At 39.1% G+C, this 8,905-nt stretch overlaps 1 long non-coding RNA gene across 1 annotated transcript; it reads right to left on the bottom strand.

Annotated features, from left to right (window-relative positions):
• Positions 1–4,596: 4,596 nt before the first annotated feature.
• Positions 4,597–8,640, bottom strand: LOC138973985 (uncharacterized). The gene is made up of 3 exons (XR_011458258.1): positions 8,544–8,640; positions 5,707–5,809; positions 4,597–4,808 (listed from the first exon to the last, which is right to left on the bottom strand). It is a non-coding gene; the product is annotated as an uncharacterized lncRNA (long non-coding RNA).
• Positions 8,641–8,905: the final 265 nt, after the last annotated feature.

Genomic DNA, 8,905 nt, shown 5'->3' with positions numbered 1-8,905 from the left:
ACTGCCCCTGCGCAGAGTTAGAATTTTCTGAATGTTTGTTTGTTTGTTTGTTTGTTTATTTGTTGCTTAACGTCCAGCCGACTACGCAGAGCCATATCAGGACGAGGAAGGGGGGGATGAAGGGGGCCACTTGTCAAGCGATTCCTGTTTACAAATGCACTAACCCATTACTTGTGTCCCAGCAGGCTTTAGTAAAACTAAATTAATACCTACTGGAAGATTACCAGTTTCCAGTATGTTAAAATAGGCTTAACCTATCTACTGCTGGACTTACATCAGAACACTAACAGATTAAACTATACATGAATCGCGAGACAAGCGGCAAGAGAAGAGATTTTTGGAAAAAATACAGGTGAATGAGCAAGAAGGCAGAAAAAAGAAAAGAATTCATGAAGAAAAAGAGAGCATGACAGGAAAGAGGAACCAAAAATCTATCTAACAGCAAACTAGAAAGCTCCTGCGGTTCCAAAAACAGGAGGGGCCTTTAATTTCATAACCGCAGTGCCCCACTGCGGGAATTTTCTGAATGAATTCACATCACATTTCTCAACAAAACTGTAAGGTGTCAATGCTAAATATGTGTGTGGGATGAGGGCTCATGCTGAATTTAAAAAATAGTAACTTTCCATCACATTCCAGAAAAGCTGCTCACATCAGCAGCATAACAAGATATCATGTTGTTAGAAAGGTTCTTGTGAGGAAGTCTTTTTAATTTTAATGATGAAAGATTATCTTTTTAATTTTAATGATGAAAGTATAAATATATCCATGAAATAAATGGTTTTCACGGGAAGGAATGATGGCACCTGTAATATTACAGAACAATGTTTACAGTTTAGTTCATAGTTGTCACTGTCAGTATCACCCACACTATTCTCCATCCCACTGATCTTGTGAAGAACAAGTATTACCTCCTACCTACTTTCCCGCACCCCCACCCCCAACCTCTTCTCGATACCGAAAACATATCCCCATCAGCGCACAGCAAAGTCTGGATGTGCTCAGTAATAGTACTAATACATTTTCTTTATTTTCCAGGAAGTGAGGTGCCGAGATATGACGTGCAGGCAGCTTGCAGAGTGGTGCCTGGCTTTGCTGCAGATGATGATCAGATTCAGTCCATTCTGTGCTGACAGAGCTACCAGAACTGCTTTAATATAGTCCATCTGAAGATGCTTACACTTACAGAGGTTTTCTGTTGCCTTAGTGGTGAAATGAACATGTAACACATTAACAATAACATTGTACACAAATAATGTGTGGTGCGGTGTGGATCAAGGGTACATTTTGACGTATGTAAGTTGTCAATTCAGCTAAATACAGGTAGTGTTGGTATGCAGATATTTTCTTACAGCAAACAGCGGTTTGTTTGTTTTTACTACATAAAGTGGTATTATCTTTAATGTTGTTTGAGTGTTTTAAATTAAGCTGTTCACAGGCAGTATTTTACACACAGGCTTAGCTTTGGGAGATGTGTGTGTATGTTTCAGTCAATGCGTGTTCATGTATAGACTTTGTTTGCAATATTAGAATTTAGATCTTTTAACTGCATTATGCACATGAAATGTGTTAACCCATGACTTTTTCTTCCTTTGAATCCTAGTCAGTACTTTATCTTGTTTAACATTTTCATTGATTCTGTTTTTGGGTCGTTCTGGTGCATCCTGGATGGTTCGATTCATTTTTATGTTGTGCTGAAATGTTGCTATTACAGTCTGCCAAGATTGTGTCTTTCACTTGGATGTGGTGAACTTATTTTTTAAAGGCCTGCTCTGCCTCATTAAAACACTTCGCCTCACTGTGTCAGACCTTCATCAGGCTTTTTGCATGGGATAAGAAAATCCTTCCACTTTGTCACATAGCAAAAGTCAGCACCCTGACTTCTTAGTGTGGTGATGTCTTTTCTTATTAATTTATTTCCCCCAAAAGGCATAAGTGTTTTAAACAAAATTATGTCTTACAGCTACAGTGGAACCCCCCTTTTAAGACCTCCAGAAATCTGAGAAAATCAGGTCTTGAAAAGGAGGGTGTCTTAAAATGGAGGTAAATTTACAGAGGTTATGAACAGAAAGTCTGAGAAAACAAGGTCTTAAAATGGAGGGGGTCTTAAAAGGGGGGTTCCACTGTATGACTATTGGGGATTATGTGTTTGTAAAGATAGAGCTGAGAATCCTACACAGAATTCTGTGCATAGAAGGCGGCCTGAATCTTGACCCACACTGCTGGCATGACCTTCATAGCTGCATTCAACGCTTTACTTTTACGCTGGTAACTTTACGGTTGCTCTCTCTGGATTGAGCATTTTTATTTCAACCAAGGGGAAAAATTAAATGCCTCTGCAGAGATTCGAACCTAGGACCTAGATTTTCAGGCCGATGTCCTAACCACTAGTTTTTTTTTATTGTAAGATGGATATATGTCTAGCGGATGCAGCTACATGTACAAATGTGCCAAATTAGAACTTGCATTCTCAGCCTATAATCTTTGGCCATTCATGTGAGTACTAAATATTGTGAGTGCATGTGAGATTGCCTTGTTTTACTTTTGTGAAATGTGTGAACTCACTTTGTTTACATCTTTGTGTTAATAAATGCAGTTTATCAGTTACCTCTGTTTGTTTCTTCTGCAAGTATGTCAAATAGCCCACACACACCCTCATGCGCACACACACACAGACACACACAAAATCAGATCTCAAGTGTAAGTATTCTTTTTGCAGTTTTATTTTAATGCCCATAATCAGTCAAACAAATATATCATCACACTTGCACCTAAGTTTAACAGTAGCAGTCCTGCATACATGTAATGTGTAAATGTTTCAGGTCACCATCTGTCCTGGCTTGAACATGCAATAAGAACACCTCTACACAAACACATGTACAGTCAACCGGCTAGCTGCTTCCCTGTAAGGCATATTTTTCTATGAATTAATCGATTTTCCGCAGACAGCAGCCAGGTAGTGGATCTTTAGTATATGTCCAAGCAGACGGTTGATCTTAGTACAACACATCATGGAAATATTTTTTAAAAACAGATCCAACATCTAACCTTCCAAAGTTTATAATCAATAAAAAAGAATGGTATGTTACTGGAACCCTTTATTTATGACTTAAGGCAATGTGCGGCAGTAAAATTACCAAACTTAAACTTGAAGAATACAGTCAAGGAATAACTTAGTTTTCTGGGTAGTTATTGAAGTGACTTATTAAAATGAATGAAAACATTGTGGATGGATATTGACTGCTGTTGCGATGAAAACTGGCATTTACAGCGTCATATGGGATTTCTAGAAAACGGCTTTACAGCAACATCATACATCAGAAATTCATAATATTTGGCACAAGGATACACATATATTATATATACAATCATATAGAACGTTTTTTTTTTAAACAACTACAGTTGAATGTAAATTAATTTTTGTAATGAATATGCAGTGAGAAATCCGTTCATTCTTATGACAAAAGTATTAAAATTCAACTGTAGTCTGTTGTAAAAAAATCGTTCTATATGATTGTAGATATGATACATGTGCATCTGTGTGCCAAATATTAGACATTTCTGATGTATGATGTCGCTGTTAAACTGTTTCATAGAAATCCAATTTAACGACTGTTTCCATAGCAACGGCACTCATGTCGATCAGTATTCACAATCCTCCGAAAGCGGCGTATGGCTACCTAAATGGCGGGGTAAAAACGGTCATACACGTACAAATCCACTCGTGCAAAAACATGAGTGTACGAGGGAGTTTCAGCCCACGAACACAGAAGAAGAAGAAGAAGAAGAAGAAGAAGAAGAAGTATTCACAATTGTTCTATTTATTTTTATGTCACTTCCCAGAAAACCAGGTTATTCCATGTATTCTCCAAATTCAATTTTACTGCCGCACATTTCCTTAACAAAATGTAAGATTTACTGTACTTTGACCGAGCAGTTTTTGTAAGTGGACAGGCCTTAGTTTTATTTCGGTGGCATAATTCAATGCGCTTCGTCAAAATGTCTCGAACTGAAACCAAAAGCAGACGCAAGACTTATGGTCAGTTGGAGTTGTCTCCCGTACTCCTAACTTTAATGTGCTGCAGACAGGTGTACCCAAACAGCCCATATCACAAACGGTTTGGAATTCCCGAAAACACAAGATCCGCACTGCACAACTTCAGTGCACATGTACGCGAGAGTGCTCGGTCGCTTTTTGAAAATGTGTATCTTGAGAGAAAAATATAGAATAGTGCGCTGTCCGAAGGAATGGAGTTCTTATCGGACAATGACAGCGCTCAGTTCAAAACGATAGGACATCTGACCGCCATGCGGCTATGTGAATCGGACATTTGAGCCTTTCAATCCGTCTATGTCGGACGCCTGACGACATCACCGAAGATTTTACATGAAATAAGACCATACGGGCACTAATAGTTGCATACCAAAAATGAACTGCCTCAAGGCTCTCTATGCAGAGTGGTATCTTTTTTTTAAAGAATAAATTCAGGTACAGCTTCTTCTAAAGAAAAACAAAATTCACCGAAACCACCAAAACATCTACCACTACAGAAAGCAGTCAAAGTGTTGATTTTTGGTCTGTGACAAAGTTAAAGGTGAGGACAACTTTTTAAATGAGGCGTAGTGGGCCTTTAAAACATTGACACAAATTTACAATAGCAACAAGTTGTAATGCTCAGTACAACCAATACTGAGTGGACATTTACTGCCGCTGTTGCTGTAGTTTCCCCATCGATCACAGCTGGACTTGGATAGCACTGCTTTTCATCCACATTCACTGGCCAGGTCTTCGTCATCTTCTGTCCCTACTGACAAATGAATGACAAAGGAACTGATCTTAAATCCAAACACAATGACAAGAACAAGTTTTAAGTATGAGTAAGGAGTAAATTGTGTTTGTAACTGACACACACACACACACTAAACCCACATAAATGCCAAGAGCGTAAACATTCTAATTCCCTGGTAGACAAGTTCTAATGCCTACTTTTTAACATATATGAAATATAGAAGACACATTCCCTGTCAGCGCTTGCTATCAAATTCAAAAAGCAAAGCAAAGGTATGTAACATCAATCTGCAGGGCTAGACAAATCTGCAGGTATTAATGTCTGGCAGCTCTCCTGACTGGCCAGGGAAATTCAAACACACACACACACACACACACACACACACACACACACACACACACACACACACACACACACACACACACACACACACACACACACACACACACATACCTAAAGTGTGGATGGTTACCTAAGAGGCGGCACTGGGTGTAGTGCCTTTCTAGTGCACTTGCACTACAACAGCACTGGGTGCAGTACTCGCTCCGGCATCGAAGAATTTTGCACTAAAAAATGCACAAAATTTGACCTATTTCGTCGCCTATAGAGGACGGAAAGAATGTCATTTTGAACATTGTTATGACATTCTTTCCGTCAAAAAAGTCAATTTAACGGTGTTAAATGAAGCGACCATCCACACAATTAGGTTGTCATCCAGAGTTTAGGTTGCCATCCACGTGTGGATGGTTGCCTTATGGTGATTTAGGCAACCAAACCTGTGGAAACGGGGGTACACACACACACACACACACTTCGGTTTTCACACACAAAAACACACCAACAGTCAGAATGTAACCAGAACTTGAGACTGAGAGGGAGGATAAAACACAATATGATCATGTAGCAAAACTCTTACCTGAATTGCCATTAGCATGAAATATTTCCCATTTGAGTCTTGACAGCCTCCGGATCATGAAGGAATCAATCTGCTTCTTCCACTGTGCCGGATCGATGCCAACCTGTAATATATATATAATATTGGCTGAAGTAACATTGCTCTGAGCACCAAATTTAAAAAAGTTAGTTGACAGGACAATTAGTACTAGGAGTACATGCAGTATGATATTTACCTATGTGGAGGAACAACAAACACACTGTCCACAGAACCAGAAGAATTTACACACTGCACCCTCCCCCATAAAACAACAACAAAAAACAACAGACGACCAAACTTTTTCGCGCCGCGCCGCCCGAATACAAGCGTTGACTGATCATGCCGTTGTCAGCACGCCGCCAGAATCCGTGCGTAAGGTGCGTGAGTCACTTCGCCACACACCGCCATAATAGTAGCGTTGGAAGTGGAAAATACCACGCTGGGGATTTTCCATACGAAAACCCACGTGATAGGTTCAGAGGTCGGCTGCATTATCATACGCGACAAATAACTCCCAGAACAGTTGATTTCATTGGTTAGTTTGGATACTACAGGTCATTGACGGCACCAACCCATGCCTTAGTTTCATATTTAGGATTCCAAAATGTCGCGAGTTGTCAGTGTTGTTGTTGCGAAGCATCAAACAGTGTTGTTGTGATAGATGGATAAGTGAGTGATGAGGGTGAATGAGTTAGCCAAATCAAGAGCTCGAGGTGTCAATGCTACTTTGGCCAAAACCCAATGCAAGCGGACGGACGCGATTCTGGTGCCGGGAATGTGCTGTGGCCACATGGCTGTGGCGCTTTGTGTTGAGCCGTGCTTCGAAGTGTGGCACACAAAGAAGGATGTTCTCCGTGCATAAACCGAGTTCTAAACAAGTCATTTATACAAAAACTGTAAATACTGTGACAGCAAGTGTTTCTTTTCTTCTATGGATAAAACCCAACGCAATGGGACTCGATTCTGGTGCCTGGAATGTGGTGTGGCGTTTTGCGTTGAGCTGTGCTTCCAAGTGTGGCACTGTAAATACTGTGACAGCAAGTGTTTCTTTTCTTCTACATGGATATATTCATCATAGTCATCACCCAGTCATCTCATTGTCTCATTCAGGTTAGTAAATTCTTTTTTGAGTATTCACTAACAACATTTTGTGCATATTTTCAAACATGTCTGTAGTATTTATGTGGTGCCTCTGGACTTTTTTTTATTTAAATTGTTGACATTTTCAATAGCATACCACACAAACACAACAAGCCTTTTGACAAATACAAAGTACATTTCTGAAACAATGAAAGATCTTTCTTTAATTGTGTGCAAAAAGTAAGTCTCCACATGTACTAGTTTTTTTACAATATTTTTTTTCAAAATACAATATTTTTTTCAAAATTTCCCAATTTTGGTTGTCAGCAGGCTATTTATTGACATTTTCAATAGCATACCACACAAACACAACAAGCCTTTTGACAAATACAAAGTACATTTCTGAAACAATGAAAGATCTTTCTTTAATTGTGTGCAAAAAGTAAATCGCCACATGTACTAGTTTTTTTACAATATTTTTTTCAAATTACAATATTTTTTTCAAAATGTCCCAATTTTGGTTGTCAGCAGGCTATTTATATGCTTTGGCTCAGGCGTTCTGAGTGTATAGTCATGTCATAGGGTGGACGTGTGTGGGACAGTGGCATTGATATCTTTCTAGAATATACAATTTTATAAGTCCTTTTACATTTAGTGAAGTTTTGACTGAATCAGTGAACTGAATGTGTTCACATAGACTGATAGAGTGACAGACATACAATGTAGACAAGTTGATGTGTGCATATACAAATGTATATTACATAACATGTATATATATATGTATGTATAACATGTATGCATGTGTGTAGAGCACAAAGGAAAAAAATAATAGAACTTGACACATAGTTTCACTGAGAATGAGATATATCCTGACAGTGAGTGAGTGAGTGACTGTCCACAGCAATACATTTTACTTTATTAAACTTAAAGGTACACACTGAAAGTCATGCGCTTCTAGTATTAGTAATGATTCTAATACTGGAGGAACTGCATGATCATCATACTGGTGAAATAAAGCTAAGAGCTTCGAGCAGTTCTGTGGTTTGGACTGTAAGTCAGCAGGTGTTCATTATTTTATTATTATCCCTGAACATGAATTATAAAAAGAAAAAGAAAACACTCTCTCAGTCTTGCTCACAATCACACACACACACCTCCATATGAGTTATTCTGACCAGACCTTGAGAATGTGAGGGAGGGGAAGGAAAAAACACACTGTACATCATAACACTGACAGTTGTACATAATAAAACCTCTTCGCCTTACTCTTACCTGATTTGCGACAGTGGCATCTTTTACTTCTGTCAGTGACAGCCTCAAGATCATGCAGCAATCGGTTGGCTTTTTCAGCTGAGAGGAGACCTTGAAGTTGAACATACTAGCTCTAGCTCTAGCTCTCTTCTGATTGATGCCAACCTGCAATAACTTGGGAACCGATCAGAAGGTTACCTATTTGAGTATTTCAAGTTAGACTCAATCTTTAAAAACAAAAAGAATTTATAAAATATTATGATCATGCACCTTGAAAAGAGGTTGCAAAAACGTGGTAGTGGTAATCTTCTTCTTAAAATTAATGAGAAAATCCCTGTACAGGGCAACTATCTACGTGTTGGTTCAGTGAACGATGCCTTGCGCCTGTGGACTGACCACAGCGACTCGGGTGAGTCGAAATGACACATGTTGCAACACATACTACCATAAACCCACTCTCAGTTATGAAACGAAACATGGAAACTTACCTCTGGTTAATATGCAAAGGTTCGCCCGTCCCAATTCTCTCGCATTAGCAAACATCATTGCCATTGGAGATTCTTTCCAAACAGCGCTTCGATCCGCCATTAACTAAAAACCGAAACGCAGTAGGTCTGAAAACCACGCTCAACGTCCACAAAAAGGAGGGAAAAAAAGAGCCCAAAACATTTGTTTGGGCAACAACACTGTTTTAGCCCCACAAATATTTGTCCTTATTTTTTATGAAGCTTAATTTGTGCCCCTTATTTTATGCTCCACAAATGCAGTTTGTGGCCCACAAAACCAAAATGTGTCCCATAAAAATAAGCCCAACAAATTGAGGCACATTTGCAGTTTGTGGGGCACAAAT

The sequence above is a fragment of the Littorina saxatilis genome, linkage group LG8, assembly GCF_037325665.1.
Source record: "Littorina saxatilis isolate snail1 linkage group LG8, US_GU_Lsax_2.0, whole genome shotgun sequence".
Lineage (NCBI taxonomy): Eukaryota > Metazoa > Mollusca > Gastropoda > Littorinimorpha > Littorinidae > Littorina > Littorina saxatilis.
Note: the sequence above shows the minus strand (reverse complement) of the source record. Positions and strands in the feature narration are given on the sequence as shown.